General features: G+C 40.0%; 1 protein-coding gene across 1 annotated transcript in view; it reads left to right on the forward strand.

Moving 5' to 3' along the window:
• ADCY8 (adenylate cyclase 8) overlaps positions 1–19,389 on the forward strand; it is a 226,922-nt gene that overhangs the window by 49,548 nt on the left and 157,985 nt on the right. The window lies entirely within an intron of this gene.

Genomic DNA, 19,389 nt, shown 5'->3' on the forward strand with positions numbered 1-19,389 from the left:
TTAAAATTATTCATATATTAAAAATTCACGCATATCTTTGCCTCTGAAAGCAATTTTCAAAGAGGAATAACAGGAATGTGTTGAAAATTTGTTATAGAATCAACATATTTCACATCCAACATGTTTATATACTCTTGAGAATTCTATGCTCAATTGATATATTAGTTTTACCATACTAAGCTCTTTTTTTACAAAGTTACATCTGTGGATACACACATGCTTTATGCAATAATGGTTTGAGAAATTGTGAAGAAAATAGCTGCAAAAACCCAATATTTTCATCCTTTTAATTTGATCAAATCATCAGTAAAACATGGATCTTTGAAGTGAGCAAAGCGAGATCTGTGTGATAACAGATGAGGTGGACAGGTAGGGCGCAACTTGACAAAACTCAACTCCCAGTGCCGTATGTTATGCCCAGGGACACAGAGGAAACTAGTGAATTTCCAGATCCTACACGGACTTCACAGGATTCAGATTTAGGAAATTTCTAAGTTAATGTCTAAAACAACTATGGAACCTCATAATAGATTTATTGTAGTTGTCCTGAATATCCCTATATAAAGTAACTTAGAAAAACAACTTTAAGAAAGAAATCACCTTGTACCGTAAACGTGAGTGTCTCCCAGGACTATATATTTTGTTCTTCTGCAAAGCAGAGCAGTTGCCAGACTGACACGTCATTCTTTCCGTGGGATCTATGCCACTTCAGAGAATTCTGCCATATTAATAATTTATTCAACTCGTTTTGATGCCCTGTCGCAACCAGAACTGCAATTGTCAGTGAGTTGTCTGGGAAGCTATCTTTTATTTAACGTGTATAAATATTGGAGACACTGAAAATGATTGCCTTATCATGTGCATAAGACTTAACTTCTTTTCCCAGTCTTCAAGTGAATTTCTTGGAGTTGCTGTGATGTAGTAATCTAACAGAGTAGAGAGACCTCTCTCCATCCTCTCTAATCTTTATTTTTTTTAAGTTGGTGGAAGGAGGAATAAAATAATAACACACAAAATGAGAACAAATGACAACTCAAATGTAGTGAAGAGTTCACTGGAGTTCATACCACGGCTGTATTACTTCCTAGCACTTAAGGTACTTAACTCTCAGTCTTCAGTTCCTCATCCATAGATGCAGCAATATCTTTCTTTTCAGCATTGTGTTTGCCTCAAGTAAGATAATGTGTATAAAGCAATACAAAATTATAAGTCAGCCTCATTATTTTCATGGATGAAATACAAGAAAAGACTATTCTTTGGTGGAAGATTTTCTGTTCTGAAGATTAAGCAAAATATGCTGTAGGTTTATTACAGTCCTGTGTTCACAGTTATGATAAAGTATTTCCGGTATGTTGACCACCCCCGTTGCCCCAGTGGTAGTATCTAAGATAGCTGGCTCTGTATCATTCAATGCTAAAGTTACTTTCTGTTGACATTTGATCTCTGCTTCAGGTTTCCATTATCCCTGAGAACTTCCTCAGTGGTAGATGAGCAGAGAAGGCACAGGCTTTCAAATGAGACTGCCCAGGATTTGAAATCTTTTCTTAGTTACTTACTATCTTAGTGAGCTTGAGCACACTCTGAGTCTTACTTTCTCCATCTGTAGCATGAGGATAATAATACCCTTCCTGAGGAGGCTCCTTAATGGTTAGAAATATAGTATGCAGCGCTCTTGCAGCTCATTGAAGAGTTTCTATCAGCATGGTTGTGCATCATGATTTATATGAGTCAGCCAACACAGGTTAGTTCCAGGAGGACTCATTTGAGAACAGATTATGGATTGGCTTGTCTCAGTTGAAACCCAATTGAAAGTTATTCCTGTGGAGGGAAATCAAGATGGTGGTTCTCAGGTATACAGCGATCAGAACTCAGCACTAGGCTCCATATCTTTTAAAATATCATGTGTCATTAACAAATCCATCTGCATTTATATAGTATCGGGTATTATCAGAGCTAATTATAATACCATAACTGTTAGAAATTCTATACCAGGTGAAGGAGACTCTGTAAGTGCCTAAGTGCCTACAATCCTTTTTCCTTGGCAAATTATCCCAAAGGTGACTAAATGACATTTTATTTTTGCACTTATAAGTACAGAATCAAGAGGCCTTATTCCAAAGAACTGTTCAAATTTTTTGAGCTTTGTCTCATGGTGGAATACAAAGGAAATATTTAAATGACTTAATTTGTTCGACCATGAATGAATTTATTTATTGCGACTCTGTTATGTGCCACGAGCTTTGCTGGACATTGGGAATATAACAGTGATTGGTAATTGGTTTCTGGTCTTACAGAGTTTACCAGACATGGAAAGAGATGAAAACCACACAGACACCTAGGGCAGTAGTATCTGGGTCAAAACTAAACTGGAGGCTGACAGAAGACTTCCTAAAAGAAATGATGCCTGAGTTGACATGTGAATAGGATTTAACTCGGTGGAAAAGTAGTGAAGAGTACCCCATAAAGGTCAAACAACACATGCAAATATCTCGAAGGAAGGGAGAACATAGTTTGTTGGGGCAATTATGAGCACTCCCATGATAACTCATTCATTTATTCATTCTTCCATTCTTGGTGGAGTTAGACAAATAAGACTCAGTCTGTACTGTGGATTAGGCCTGGAGGATGAGTAGAACTTTACTTATTGGAAGAGAGGGAAAAAAGAATTCGCAAAGATAATGATGACAACACACATATGATCTGATGAAGGACAGCCACATTGGCAAGTAGATTTTCTCTGATAGCCCGCAGCAAAGTTGTGTACTTTCTTCAATGGCATACCACTGCACTTTTCTGTTCAATGAAAAATATTCATTTGTATTTATTGAGTTTTAATTATGGACCAGGCATTGTTCGATGTACTATGTATACCAAAATGAAGAAAGTCTACTACAGATCTCTATAACAGCATGCCATAGTGGATCTCAATCATTACATGCCTGTTTGTTAGGGTAAACTGTCAGCCCCTTAAGGGGGACCCATGGCTCGTTCCTCTACATAGCCCACCTAGCAGTGCCTGAAAATCAGCATGGAATATATGGTTATGAAATGCTGAGATTGTTAATATTTAATAGTGGTTACTAATCGTTTTTCCAAAGAAAAATTGCCAAGCAGTAGATAAAGGATAAGTGGCACATCAGCCATGCTGCCTCTTGCTTGGTGGTCTCATAGCATGGTAAGATGCTTGAGATCCTGGGAAACAGGCTTTTTCCGTGGATAACCTGAGGTTGCATGCCTGGTTCTTAAGGTTGAGAGCAAGCAGGCAGGAGAGACCAGAAAATGTTAAATCCCTTTGTGTCTTCTATCTGTCTTCTAAACTAGGTTTTTAACAAAGCTTCTTGAAGGCGGCTCTCTACTTTACAACATCTCCTTTCCCTCCCATAGCAAATGGCACAATGCCAGGCAGAAATGGGCCCAAATATTGAAATTTTTAATTTAGATGATTGGCTTCAAGAAGATGAGCCTATATTGGCCCTTTCCTTCAGGGAGACAAGGATTTTGTCTTTTTTTTTTTTTTTTTAACAATTTTATGACCAATTGTAATAGCACAGAGCATACCAACTGTCTCCTACCTGGTCTCTTGGTCCCCAACTTCTTTTCCTCCAATCTGTTCTCCATCTCAAAAGCCTGGTCTGGTTCAGAACCAAAATCCAACCAAACCAAACCAAAACCAACACCCAAAAACTTGGTATTGTAGGGGTTAAAACCAAAATCTTCAATGTCTGGAAAATCTGGATTCCAGTCCTACGTACTGCACTTCCTAGCTGTGGGAACTTAGGCAAACTACTCCCCTCTAGAGACCTTGATTTTGTGGGTGTAAGGTAAGCATAATGATTCTACCTTCCTCCAAGGGTTGTGGTGAGGATTAAAGATGAACAGTTCTTAGTCCAAGGCAAAGCATGTGCTGAAGGCATATTAGAGAGGATGCTGTGATGATAATAACTTGGATGTTACTTTTCTCAGTAGGAAAACCCTTCAGTGGCAACATTCCCTCCAAAATAATATCAAGACCCCCACACATGGCCCAACAGGCCTTCCAGGATCTAGCCCCTATTCTCTCTCCCCGGATTTTTCTCCACCCCCTCACCACCCACATGACACCAAATGACCATCAGCTTCCTGAGCTATTGTTTCACTCCCCTATGCCCTGTGGTTCTTTCAGCCTGGAAAGCCCACTTCCCTCCTGATGTGTCTGCTCTGAAAATTCTGCTGCAGCATCCCTTTCTCGATGAGGCTTGCTTTCACCTCCCCAGGCTGAGTTGACATGCTTTTCTAGTGCTTCTAGCATGCCTTCAAGTTAACTCTACTATAGAATCTGTCATAATTTATGACATTTACTAGTCTGAATTTCTCTCTTTCCATGGCCAATAAGGACTAAGGCAGCTACTGTATCTAATTCATCTGATTCTCTGGTGTTTTTCCAGCACAATCGCTGGAATATAAGCTCTTCTGATAAATGTTTATTTAACTGAGTTACATTGAATTCAAACTTTGGCTCTTGGCTTCACTTCTACCTACATAAGTGTCATGCTGTAGTAATTCTCCTGTGTAAAAGTAAAGAGACTTGTGCTCATTGTGACCTCCATTAAAAACTTGGTGGGAGGAGGACTCTTATGCAATTCAGGAGGGACTGAGACAGGCTGAGCGCGTGTCTTATACAGACCTGCTAGGGGAATTTTCCATCTGGAAGCCACATCTTAGAACATCTCTCTTTGGGGAGTTAGATTCTAATTATTGTAGTTTTTGTAATCCCACTTCTCTTCCCAAATGGCCCATATTTATTTTAAATATTAAAATGAATTAACTGTTTTTCTTTCAGCTTTGAAAATTGCCTAAACCTACTTAAGGTAATCATGGCATTTTGAGGTATCTCAGAAGCTCCGGGGCACTGGATTTTCGTTTCTGATGATGCCATATGTTGCAGCAGCAGGAAGATTATTATTAAATGCAGCAGATGTTTTAGCTGTATTAAAGCACTTTGTTTAACTTAAACATCTTTGTTAGACAATATTGGTATAAGCTAGTGATTCGGACAATAGATTGGGTAAAAAAGTTGGATTTCCTACTGAGTTCCAAATTGGTTGGTTTGATTTATATCAGCGCCCTATAGCATCTAGGCAATTGTTTTTAAAGCTACAGATAACTGTTAACTAGTAAGGCAGAGACTGGTTATTCATTCCTTCATTCATTCGAGGAAGAATGAAGGTTGATCTGAAAGTGGCAGAATCTCAGAATATTTGTTTTTTCTGCTCCAACTAGATGAGTCTTCTCTTTATACTCCAAAAAACCTCTTGAGCCTTCTACCATCAAGCCATTTTTCTGCTATTCTCCATCTTTTACATTCAAGACCACCCATGTACCATCCATCATGGTTATCCTTATCTGTTATTAATATATTTCATATTAACTATTCTTTAGTTTATACTGGAATATTCTCAGTTTCCCAAACATTTTTATTACCTTATACACTCATGCCTTTACTTTATGCTGTTTTCTCCGCGCAGTATAACATTCCTTTCATCCCTAAACCTTATCCACTCTTCAAAGCTCAGCTCAAAGGTCACCTCATGCACAAAGACCCTCTCTGTTCCCCTTGCTGTGACCTTCATGAGTGTTTCATTTGTATATTTCTTTATGGAATTAATCTCTTTCTACATTCTGCTACGTTCTTGCTTTATTTTTCCTTCTACACTATAAACTCTTTGAAGATTGGATATATGTTTCATTTGTGTTCTTCACAATAGCTGTGGATCCACAAGGGTTAAAACCCACACTGGGAAGAAAAGCAGAGACAATCAACATATAATAAGTGCTATAACTGAGTTTTCCAAATATTGTTTCATTCCAAAATGTTTTTGAATAAATATATTTGGGAAGTTCTCTCCTCTTGTGATATGATTTCTGGGGTACTTGTCCTCCAAAACCAGGAGTCCAATCTCTCCTTGACAGTTAACAACATTAACTTTCTCCATCTACCAGTCCAACTTTACCTTCTATTATTCTTTTACATCAGTGACTTCAGCCTAGGTAGAGTTCTGCCTAAGCAAAATTTTAAAAAATAAATTTGAATTAGTGGTATATTCTTGATCATCTTACTCCTGTAAGCAGCTCTGCCTCTATGTTCCATTTCTTTCATAGCTTCATTTCATTTCTTTTCATAGTTTCACTTTCATTTCCTTCAAGTATTTTGGGAGAAAAAGTAAAATATTATTCTAATCACCATCCTCCCCCAATATATAATGCTCTACAACTATGTTGTCCACTAGAATTTCCTGTGATGATGGAAATATTCTATATTTATGCTATCCAAAAGCCACTAACCACATGTGATTATTGAACAGCACATGAAATGTGGTTAGTGTGACTGAGGAATTGATTTTTTAATTTTGATTAGTTTAAATGTAAATAGCTGTTAAACAGTCGTTTTTATCTCTTATCTCTCTTTTGGTCATTTATCGTGACTTCAACCATTGCTTCTGGATTGTTCCTATGTCAATATCTCTAACGCCATGTTCTTTTTTGAGCTTCAGATGCCCATCATCAACATCCTGCTGGGCAGCTTCATCTGCATGTCCCACAGATATCAGTGGCTCAGCTTGTTCACGATCCTCTCATCCTCCAAAGATGTACTTCCTTTCTGTATGACACATCCTTGTGCGCGATCCATCCAATCAACTGTGGTGCCAATTGCTGTTAATGCTGTCTCCACCGTATATGTACTAACTGTCCCTATATTTCCTTTTCTAATACTGTTTAAGCCCTCCCACAAAATAGCTTTCTAACTGGTGCTAACCAGTGTCTGAGTAGTGTGAACTGGTCTAGTCAGCTCGAGTCACTCCACTCTAAAATTCTCCTTGAAAAAGAAGCTGTATTTTGCTCTTTCACATTTTCTTTATGATCTATGAAATGGGAGACTCTACAAACATATTGGACCTCATGGGAATGTATGGAGCATGAGCCACTGTTTTCTCCCATCTATTCTTGTCCCTCTCCATCTTATGGAAAGTAGGATTCCTGTGTAACATATTCATTGCCCAAGCCTTTTTGTGGGGCAAGAAGGTGGATCCTCTCCTCTCCACAGGGAGTCCCCCCGTGCAGGCTGCTCTCTTCCCCATAGGGAGACCACTGATGCAGTGAGCCTCACAGTGGCCAAGCTGCTCTGTCTCTGGTTGGGGAGCTGCAGCTAACACAAAAAGAAGGCATAGGAACTCCATGTTCACTCACTTTGCAGCCACAGGCCCAATCCCTTTGCTGGTAAAAAGTGTCTGTCTTGATTCCTATCTGCCTCCCATATCTACTGCTTAACTGGTTCATTTGAGAGGTGGGGCATATAACTAATTCACATTCCAAAACCCCAGCACAGAGTGTAATACCTGTTAAGATCATCTTCTTAGTACCCAATTTTTATTATATAGGACCTCACACTAAAGCCCGCCCATCCATGCTATTGCCCAGAAAATACAAACCAATCTCATTTACCTGGTATTACAGCCCATCCACTACATGGCTCCAGCCCAACTTTTCAATTATGTCACTTGTTACCTCCATTCTTGTACTCCAGCACTCCAACCAGACCAGCAAATATGCCCCACACTTCTGTGCCTTTGATTTTTTGCTAGTTGTTCCTTGCTTGCCCTCCAGATCCAATCTCTATCCTTCTCTGCCTTTCTTTGTACCCCAGGAGACTTACCTTTATGGATGCATCAACAGGCTCATCACCCTCTACCTTCTAGTGGGGTTTGGCCAATAGGAAATACTAAATGGAGACTAGAATATGGAAGGGCAAAGAAGTCAATGGATTTATTTCCCCATCTCTTTCCTGGCCGGGCTGTGGGCTGGCAGTGGATAGATTTCTCTACCAAAGGTCACAGCTCCTACCAGGCAGCCCTCTTCTATAGCTACAAGATTTTCCAGGTGCCAGGAGTGTTTGTAGCTCCACTCCTCCTGGCCTTTGGTTGCTTTCCCATCCATTGTTGGGTTCCTTAACTCTCCATTAAACTCTCTTTCATTACGTCTTTTGAAGTACCAATTGTCTCCTGCCAGAACCCTGAATTACATGCTTTTATTGGTCCCTTTACAATGAGATGCCCTACTCCCGTCTCTCTCCATCTGTGTTTGTGAGTCAGTTTAGTAGAACAGAAAGACTAGGAGTCAAAAAAATCTCTGCTCTGTCCAATATGTAGATATTGAGCACCATGTGGATAGCCACATGTGGATATTGAGCACCTGAAATGTGCCTGGTCTAAATTGAGATGTGCTGTGAGTATAAAACACACACCGGATTTTGAAGACAATCCCCCAAATAAGGATTGCAAATTCTCTCATGAATAACTTTTTTACATATTGGTTCCTTGTTGATTACACATGGAAATGATAATATTTGGGTTATTTTTGCTTAAGTAGAATATACTATTGGCATGAATTTCAGCTGTCTCTTTTTACTTTGTATATGGTGCACTAGGAATCTTTTAATTCCATAAGTGGCACAAGTGCTTCTACTGGACAGTGCTGCCCTAGAAGTTTGTCCCATTTCAATTTCCAGCTTGCTCGTGTGACTCTGAGCAAGTTGTCGGATCACTTTGTGCATGAGTTTCCTCATTTCTAATTAGAAATGATAATTCCTGCCCTAACTCACGGAGATGTTCTGAGAGACAAATATAATGTCTGAAAAAGTGTTATTTCAACTGTAAAGAACTCTACGAATGTTAGGGCTATTTCTGTGAAAATCTCATCAACGCCCCAAACTGATGCTCAGATGTCTCCCCTTTAGGAAGCTTCCTCTATTGTTCCAGTCATGAGTTATTTCTTTTTCCTTGGCACTTAGAAATTTTTAGTTAACACAGGTTTTTCACACTGTGCCTACTGTTGCAGTTAGCACCACGATTCCCTCTAATTGCTGGTTGGACTTTCAGCGGTGAGCACAGGCCCAGTGTTAATGGACTCTGACCCTCCTGTAGCAGCTGACTTCACTCAAAGGATGTGTTTACCCTGCGTGGATCGACCGCCAGCTCTTACGTTCCATCTTGCTGTCTGGTTCTTTGCAATCTTTCCATCACATTATGTGCATCGTCTGGCATGGTAGAAGGAGTGAAAGCTTTGAAGAAGAACAAACTTGGATTTGATTGCTAGTACTAACTCCATATCTGGGTGACCTTGGGTGTACCATTTAAACTATCTGAACTTTGGATCCTTCATCTGTCAAAAATTATAATCTCTGTATCTCAAGGTTGCTATGAGGAAATCAAGCAATATAGATGAGAGTTGGGCATCATAGTTGGTCCATGAACTACTGGACCACCTGGGCCATATCCTGAGTTTTACAGCAGAACACACTCGGATTCTAGTAACTACCGTTTCTCTTCTTGCTATGTGTGTTCTTATTCAGATTTGGCATCCTTGAGCAGTACTAATTTTAAATACTCCCCCTGATTCCAAGGGAGGCCGTCACCCTGCACTCATTTGCATACAATTAACATTTCCAGAGGCAGTTCAGACAGAAGAAATCAATCACCACCACTGCCCTCAACACCTTTGGTCCAGCCTGGAGAAGCTGAGGAGCAGCCCAAGAGCCACGTGGGGCCCTTTTATCTCATAAATCTGTCCAGTGGATTTTGACGAAAGAAATTGGAACTGGAAACCTAACACAGCCCAACTATAAAATACTGAAGGGTAGGATGCTTTGTTGCCTTGATATAGTTAAAGGAACATTTCAAAAGTGGTAGTAGATTAAAGCAAGGGGAAAATAAAATATGTATTTTTAAAAAATGATCCATGCTTAAAATAGCCTATTTCAGCTGGATTTGAATATGGGTCCATTGATGGGAATTCTATATCTTCTATTTTGCATAAACCACACTCGAAATGGATAGGCCATAAAAGAGGGCAAATAATTTAAAAATACTTTTAGAGCAATCTGAGTACAGAACCATTCTAGAATTTTCTGTTTCTTTGTTTCTAATCTTTTGCAAATGTCTTGCCACACCTAATTTGAAAGCAATTTTTCAGAAGGAAACTGACTATTTCCAGAGCATTCAACTTATTTTTCATAGAAACAAAAGCTTGCTTTCTTTTCACACTCATCTTTTGTTGTTTATACCATACTCAATTAAATTTGGTTATAACAATAGCAAATACAACTGACATAAACAAATCTGGAAACAAACACTACTGCCTCTTGGTAAAGATACAACATAACTGATGAGGCAGACATGGGAAGTGGACAAGATAGGGCCAGCTAGCTGTGAGTGTTTAGCATGTTGGGATCCGCCATCAGTAGGATAAGTTACTGACTCGGTTAAGTGGAGGTCTACTATAATACAATGCCATTTTGTAAATTATTTATGAAAATCAAAAAAATTCAAATTGATCTTTTAAAAATATTGAAACTATTCTTGATTAACAGTCCAAGACTACAAAGTTGAGACAGGCTGAGAACGAGGCTCTCAAGGCAAGAAGAAATTTGGCATAGGGTGAAATAATCACTATTTCAACCTCTATTCACTCAACAAGCATAGATCTTTCCTTCTCCAAAACTTTTGTCTCTCCAGTGTTTCCTCTTAGTGAGCAGCACCACTGGTCACCAGCTCTGCAAGCCCACACTAGCTCCTCCTCTCCATCCACCCTGATATCCAGTCATAATCATAAGCAGTTAGTTCTCCTTCCTCGCCATCTATCATATTTTTCTCCAATTTTCTAACCCTACTCTCTGCTCCTTTTCTCTCCTGGATCACTGCAACAGCCCCTAACTCCCTGCATTTTATTCTTCATACCACAGACTTAGTGATCCTTCTAAAATGGAAATCTGCTCAGGTCACCCCTATGACTTCTACATTCAGTTAAATAGTGCCCCCCCAAAATTCATGTCCACTCGAACCTCAGAATGTGACCTTATTTGGAAAGAAGGTCTTTGCAGATGTGGTCAAGTTAAGATGAATTCATACTGGATTAGGGTAGGCCATAATTCAATATGACTGGTGTCCTTATAAGAAGAAGAGAGAACACACGGAAACATAGAGACAGAGAGGAGAAAAACCATGTGAACGCTGTGTGAAGATGGAGGCAAAAATTGGAGTGATGTATCTACAAGCTAAGGAACACCAACAACTGCCCACAGCCACCAGAAGCTGGGAGAGTGGCATGGTACAGTTTCTCCCTAAGAGCTCCCTAAGAAGGAACCAACCTGCCTACACCTTGATTTCAGACTCCTGACCTCCAGAACTGTGAGAGAATAAATTTATGCTGTTTTAAGTCACTGAATTTTGTGGTAATTTGGTACAGTACTCCCAGGAACCTAACACAAATTCCCATCCCAAATTCCCATCGGAAACACAATCCATTTCTTACCTCTCTCTCCACCTTAAACTCTACCTGGATAGAATTAGCAATAACTAGCCCTTATGAAGCACCTACTATGCACTAGATACTATGCATTTTACATATGTTACTTTATTTAATCCTCAGAATAGCCCTATGAGGTGGGTGGTATTTTTACCTCCGTTTTTATAGGCGAGGAAACTGACAAACAGAGAGGTTATGTAATAGGTAGTAAGTTGCAGAGCTGGTACTCGGACCTAGACAGTCTTGCTCCAGAGCCCATATACCAACTATTATGCTCTGTGGATTGATGAAGTCTCGTGGACGTACCACGCTGCTCACAGTCTGTCCCTGTCTTCCTCACCAGAGACCTCTTTTAGTCTTGAATGATGGGAAATCCAACTTGTATTGGTCTTGGCAATAAGGAGAACACGTTGCCTCATGATACTGAATATCTAGGGGCAGGTGAACAATTGTCACAACAGGACCGTGAGGTGATTGATGGGAATACACAGAGAGATGTGGAGAAATCAGACGAGTTTTTTTAAGTAGAGAAAAGATACAGTGAAGCTACTCAGAGAAGGAGACCCGGTGACCCAGGGAGGTGCCAGCATCCAATGAAAGCTCCACAAAAGCTCTTACTGCCACTGATGGAGCCTGGCCAGGCCAAGGGTAGTGTAAGGTTTTTGGGAATTTCCCTTTGCTTTTCTCAAATGGGGTTTTTAATGCCCTCCTGGCTCCTCTCAACTGTTCTAAAGGCTCCAGCTTTGCACCTGCCTGACCACTAAGTGCAAGAAATTGGTAGAAACCCAAGAAGATCACTTTTTAAGTGTACACTCCTCCTCCAGACCAGCTTTAGACCTGCCTGAGTTCCATTCAAATCAGGCTTCAGGCACAGCTTGATCCAGAGGTTATCCAGTACACTTGGTTGATTTTCCTTCGTTATTCAGAGCTCAGCTAAGTCATCATAATCTAATCAAAATTCCACATCAATTGACTTTTTCTCAGAACCCTCCTCAGAGCTTTCACAATAGTAGCAAATGTATTATCACTATCCCATCAGATTAGCACATTACAGAAAGTACACCAAGCCCTGAATTAGGTGCCAGAAATAAAAATAAAGTGAGATATTTTAGATAGAATTTTTCAGAATAAACTCGAGTTTGGTAAGCTTGGCACTTTCTACCTTGTCTTATAGCTCTATGTGGCATGTCTTATATCTCTCCAGCTGATTGTAAATTTCTTGATCAATGGAGGACTCATGTTTTCCCCCACAATATCTAACCTGGTGTTAGACATTCGGTAACATTGTATCAAATGAATAAAATAATAATTGAATTAAGGAGAATTTCCTCTGAGGTCCCTTCCCCAAATATGAGAGTATTATTGACAAACACTGAAGAATAATTTCCCTTCCCTCCCTAGTCAATTGGATGTAGATTTTGCAAAGGTTTTCATATCCCACAGGAAGTGTTCCTCTTGAACTCTCTATTCCATCAGCTCCTCTTTCTTTTTTCCCATTGTCCAAAAGAGTCTGTGGTTTAGTTCTGTGGAACCACCTCTTTGTCTGTTAATCACCAGGATGTAAATATTTCATCTTTATACCTCCTGACTCTCTAACAGCTCAAAGCATTTCATTCTTCACATCTATTATCCTGATATGTCTTTGGAACACGTAAGAGACAGGTGGTGTCCTGTGCCGACTCCTATCGTAATGCCGTTAATATCTCATTGCAGTCAGCTCCAGCCTCAGTCAACTAGACTGCATGCATAGAGAAGGCAGAAGGGAAGCTTGTCCCCTGCTCTGCCCAGTGCAGAGCACGATGCCTGTCACTAACTCATTCCTCAAGTATATGTTTGTTTGTTAAATAGCAGTTTATAAGATGCAGGAACGAGTCATGGATGATATTCCACAATAGGTTATGCCAGGATGTGGAAAAGATTGCGACATGAGAGGCAGTCCCAGGTGATCCACTGCACCCAAGAAAAGGATAAACCCTAAATCAGGCTCCATAGCACAGAGCCTAGTGCACAGAACTCACTCGTTAGTGGATCCAGATGCCTGGATTCACATCCAGGCATCTGTTGCTTACTCGCTCCGTGCCCTTAGGATAACTATGTAACCCCTCTGTGCCGCAGTTTCCACATCTGGGAAATATCAGTTATAAACATATCTACCTCATGAGATGTGGTGTGGATGATTCCTGTGCAGAGCTTGACACATAGTGAGTGCCCAGTGCGATCTGTTGTTGGTAGTGGGGTTGTCAATATAATTGCTACTCTTTCTTAGGCATTTGCTTTAATCATGAACTAATACATTCCATAGAAAACAAAATCCTCAGACTACCAGCGACTGAATTGATTTTCAATAAGTATAGGGAGAAACGAATTGAGATGTTTGGAGTGTGAAAAGATGGGAAAATCAAAGGCGATTGGATTACACCTTATGTTGTAAGTGGTAGCTTATGTTTGTTGATTGAAAGAATAAAAGAAAGAAGTAATGCGTGAATGAGTGTTGCATGTATTTTCCAGGCAAGCACTACTGATTATGATATTTTCTGCTTTTCAAATGTAAATGAGAAGTGTTTGATAATTGTTTTTCTCACAAGCAGGAAATTGACATAAGGTCATAATTAAACACCAGAATGAAAACTGACGATCCAGCTCATTAGCTAGTTGGGTTTACAGGCTTGGAGGAGGAGCTTGCAGAGACCATGTGCCCACATCTGATCTGAGCGATTTCTCCAGGCAATTTGTGGAAATGTAGCAGCTAAGGGACTACCAGTCACCCTGCCTCTGTCATGCCCTCCAGCTTCTGACTCAGTTTCTTTTTCGGAGTTCTGGCCTTGACAGTCATGCTTTGTTGAGATGCAGTAAAATGAGGATATGTGGCTTGGTGTCCTGCATTAATACATAGGTTGGCCTTAAGGGAATTACTTCTCTGAGCCTCAGTTTCTTCACTGTAAAATCATTTTACTAATTCCTACCTCACAGGATTCTTTTGATCATTAAATGGGCTAGTACACATAAAAGTAACCATAAGCACACTGCAGATGTAACTTACTATTTTTTTTAATGTATTTGAGGAGGATAGATAATCTCTTGATAATGCTGCAAGCAAGGGGCTCCTTATTTGAATTTTAATCAGTCTTTCAACCACCAAATTAGAGCTACTCCAATTGCTATTAAAATATGATGTTCTTGAATAAGTGTGAAAAGCTCTGCTCCATATCAAGATAAAGCATAAATTCAACATTTTCAATATTTCAATGGATGAGTGTATAAAGGCATGAGTAAATTAATAAAAAATATACCAGAATAATAACAATTGAATTTGAAACTAAGAATTCACTGTGTCAGAGACAGTGTTCCAAGAGCCTCTGAAACACATCTTGTGGCCAAGTTATAATCAGGTATCTATGGAAACAGCTGCATATTAATACTCGGAATAGGCAGTAATTTGTTTTATCTGTCCACAGGCAGCCCCAGGTTAGGTGGTGCTCCAAGGTGTTGGCATCTTCCAGCGTTCACAATAATCAAGGAAAGTTTGCCTGCTCAGGGGTAGACTTATGGTAAAGCTAACGAAGTTTAAGCTTCAGGGCCTCTTGCTTACACGGCCCTTCCGAAGCCCTCAGAGGAGCCCTAGCAAGTTTGTGGTGATGATTTGCCATGTTTTTCTTAAAGAGGATTCCTCCAACTTAGTTAAGTCTCAGGACCCACAAAACCTGGTCAGGCCGTTGTCCTTGTCCCCTTGGAGTAAACAGAATGTTCTCTCTCCCACCACACCTTCAGGACTGAACCTTTCACCTTGTAAATACCCAACTGATTACCTGTCCTCAGACACGGATGCCGGTTGGAAAATTTACATGTTCTTCCACATCTGTCCAAATATTCATGGGGAAAAAAAACAACAAAATCAATGTAGAAGTTTTTTCCATACCAGCATTTGTAGTTGTCCAAAAGATGTGTGCCTTTATAGCATATTGAAGCAATATTTGATAGCTTCTATAACATTGCCCTTGACCCTCATCACCGACGATAGCATATTATTATAGCAGATTTTGAAGTTACCATGGCATGAAAGGAATTTATCAGAATTAAGGGGAATGTGGCTGACAATTGTCCAAAGACAAGTCTATCTGTGACTTCTGATTTTTGTGATGTTAGAATTTCACTGGAAAATTTATTTCTGAGAAAATCTCTACTGTATTTACAGGCAACTTAATTGCTCTGTAGACAGTGGAGTCAGACAGACCCGGTTTTGAATCCCAGCTTTGCACCGTATTTATTAGCTGTATAAACTTGAGCAAAGAATGGAACTTGGTGTGCCTCAGTTTTCTTACCTGTTAAATTGGAATAATCTAATATACCTCGTTGAATCATCGTGAGATTTATTTGAAATTAATGCTCGTGGCATGACTGAGGGACAGGTACCACCAGGCCCCCTCTCCACACCCCCGTGTCACTCTTAGTGTCTCCAGAGTGCTGGGTTCTTGCTTGACAGAGCTCATCAAATTGAGCCATTGGGATGTTCCTGTATCTGCATTCCCCACAGGCTGTGTGTTCCTCGGGTCCGGGGTCTTGTTCAGCACCCAGGAACACGCTCAGAGCCTGGCATCATTACTGTTTATTGAAGGAAATTGAACTGAATAGTCAAATAGAGCCAAATATGCATGCTCTTTTGGTGTGTGATGGAATAGTAGAGAGATGTGTGGTGTGACATTTGCAAATGTGTAGTCAGGGGGACTTCCAGGACGTGCATAATTTCTGAGGGCCTGATGAATTTCAGAAGGGAGTTTTGAGTGTTGATGAAATTATAAAATCCCTTCCTGCTCCCCTCACCCCCGCCACCATTAAACAAGGGGACTGTTCTTGTCCATTGGCCTTGGAGGTGGATTAAATCCTCTCTCGAGGCATCGATGTTCCTCTTTTAGACTTTGTGGACCAGCTTCTTATTTGCTGAGAAGAGCAGGGATCAGGAAGCCACTGTTGCCACAGCTGTTAGCTCCAGAACTATGCCACCTTCTAGGTCCACCCTGGCCAAACATGGGCAGTGGCCTCCTTCTGAACAGCCACACCACTTGTGACTGAAAACTGGAAGGCTGCTATTTGAAAACCCAATATCACCATAAGTGTGATTTCCATCAACAAACACCAAAAGTAGCCTCCATCTAACCTCCACGATCTAAGTCTTGCAGAAGGGCATCTAATTGGTAAAACCCAAATCATATCCAGAGCTGCAGGATTTGGGGAAATGCAGTCATTAGTTTCCAGCCTCTTTAATTCAGAAAGGGATACTTGTGGCCTTTTTACTTTTTTCAAATGTGATTCCCAGTAAGAAGCTCATTTTACTTGATCATTTAGTACACAAAGGCACATACATAAAACAAAGAAAATATCTATGACATCATACTTACCTTTGTAGTCATTGGATTCTGATGTTTTCTGTTTTTATCTAGCTCATTTTTCAATGCTGTATATGAGTCACTAAATTTGATTTCAGGTCCACAAATGTGTCACAAGTTCTAATTTTTAAAATGCTGCTCTAGACTTGCTGGGAAAGGACCTTGAGTGCTGGTCTAGCGTGCCCACCACGCTCCTTTTGTGCCAAGCCAGCTGACTCTCAGCACTCTCTTGTCGTTGGTTGGACCTTTTGGCTTATGAGTATTTCTGATTCTTCAGGATCCAGGACCCCACGAGGAAGCATCCCAGGAGCAGAGCGTCTGTCCCTCCTCCAAGACAGTAGCCACCACTCTTGGCTATAAAGCATAGGAGACAGGGAAGGTGGAGATCCCATCAAAGGACAATAAACTAGAAAAACGAATGGTGCTTTGATGGACCAGTGCCGTCTCTACTTACAGACAGAGGGGCAGCTTTGGAAGCATTTGGCATATGTGTACCATCAAGAGTATTCAAAAGAACACTGGCTTTTGTGCTAAACCCAGCTTCCGTCTACTTCTGCCGTTTACCATTGTTAGAGCTCTTGAGCAAATTTCTTCACTTTTAAGCCAATATACTTGTCTATAAAACAGGATAATAATACCCACTTTGTAGTATGTCCTCAAATGATATATAATTGCCCTCTGAATTTATTTTTCTTAACTGTTAAATAGGCTTCTTTGCTCCATTGGGTAGCTGTGAGGATCAAATAAAATAAACTGTGTGACAACTGTCACACACAATAAGTGCTCAGTAAATGTTAGTCCCCTTTCCTACTCATATATCTTAATCAACCACCTTGTCTTTCCATATCAGTTACCCTCTGCTTTATAATGACCCGAAAATATCGTGACTTAAAACAACCACCATTTATTTGGCTCACAATTCTGTGAGTTGGTCTGATCAGCTCAACTGGTCTCTGCTGGACTCTTTCACATATATCCAGTCAGCTGGTAAGACTGATGGCTTCTGGATGATCTAGGACAGTCTTACTCACACATCTGGCAGTTTGGCAGACTGTAGACCAGGGCATCCAATTCTCTACCACATGGCCTCTCATCCTCCAACAGACTAGCTCAGGCACATTCACATGGTGGTCTCAGGGTTCTAAGCATTGCAAGAGATAATAGATGCCCCAGTGTACAAGCACATTTCAAACCTCTGCTTGTGCTATACTTGCTATTGTCCCATGGGTCAAAGCAAGTGACATAACCAAGCCAAGAATCAATGTGGGAGGGCACTACCCAGGGAAAATTATTATGCATTTATTTGCACATTGTCTATCACATTTAGTAAGTTTGGGTTCTCCATGGTTCTCTTCCTAGAAGCTCTGCAGGATACTGGACAAAAACCACATCTCTTATTTTTCTCCCCAACTATGGGCTCACAGGAAGAGGGAAAATGTTATTATTGTAGACGGTTGTGGCTGATCAAAAATGGCACATGATGAAAGTGGATGCTCTAACATTATTTTATTTATTTCTTTATTTACTATTACTTTACTATTATTTTTTATTATTTACTATTTTTAGAAATAAGTAATTTTATTATTGACTTTTTTTACTATTATTTATTTATTTACATTATCTAGTATAAACCTTCTTTTCTGGTTCATTTTAGGAGTTTGAAGTGTAGAAGGAAAGAAATGTGGGGAAGAAAAGGAGAGAGAGAAGCAATTAGGATTTATAAGCCTCTGCTATATATCAGCGTCTCCAGTTGTCATTTTCACCTGAGACATTTGTAACACCATGGAAGGCTGGTTGTCATTCCCATTTTACAGATAGAGAAATTGATGCTTAAGCAAGATCACTTGGCTAGAAAATGGATTCAAACCTAATCTGTCTTACTTCAGAGCAAAATCTCTTGCATTCACAGACAGCATGAAGACCAGGGTAGTAAGTGTGTTGGGCCTCATTCCTCTGGTTTTCTAAATGCCCACCAGAGAAAACATTTCTCATTTTAAATTAATATAGCATTTTCACCCTCTGACTACAAAACAGGTTTATAAATATGAACTGATCCCTAAGAGAATATCAACGTATTTTGGTTCCATTGATAATTTAAGAAATGTTATTTTGCAGGCTCAGGAAGCCATTCCAAAATAGATGCTTTGGGCCTTTTTAATTTATTTTTAATGTTGCCTTATTTCTGGTTTCATTATTATTACCTTGCAAGTTGTTTTGTCCTGAAAAAGCAATTTAATCAAAGTCTAAGTTTGGATCTTTTAGTGTGTGTATATGTTTGTGCGTGTGTGTATTGCAAATTGATTCCAGCCCTGTTGACAAATGGAGCACGAAAGTTTAGCAAAACACATGACTAGACATGATAAGAAACTGTGGACACATAGTTATCTGTATTGACCTATATGCACTGAAATCTCTGTTTTCCTGAAATGTGGAAGAAAGGGTTGTCCTAAGCAATTGAATATGCCAGTTAATACACAGTTACCATATAGATCAACTATTCTCAAATGTTTACCCCCAGGTACCCCAGACTCTTGAGAGCTTGCCATGAGGGTACTCAGGTTTGATGGTCTCTCACTATAGACTGTATCTCCCCAGTCTTTTCTAACCTCATCTACCTGCTTCCTTCTTGCCCTCCTCGGATCTTCCACCATTCCTCAGCCTGAGTATCTCT

This window comes from Ceratotherium simum, chromosome 23 (genome assembly GCF_057802395.1).
Source record: "Ceratotherium simum simum isolate JZ-2026a chromosome 23, ASM5780239v1, whole genome shotgun sequence".
NCBI lineage: Eukaryota > Metazoa > Chordata > Mammalia > Perissodactyla > Rhinocerotidae > Ceratotherium > Ceratotherium simum.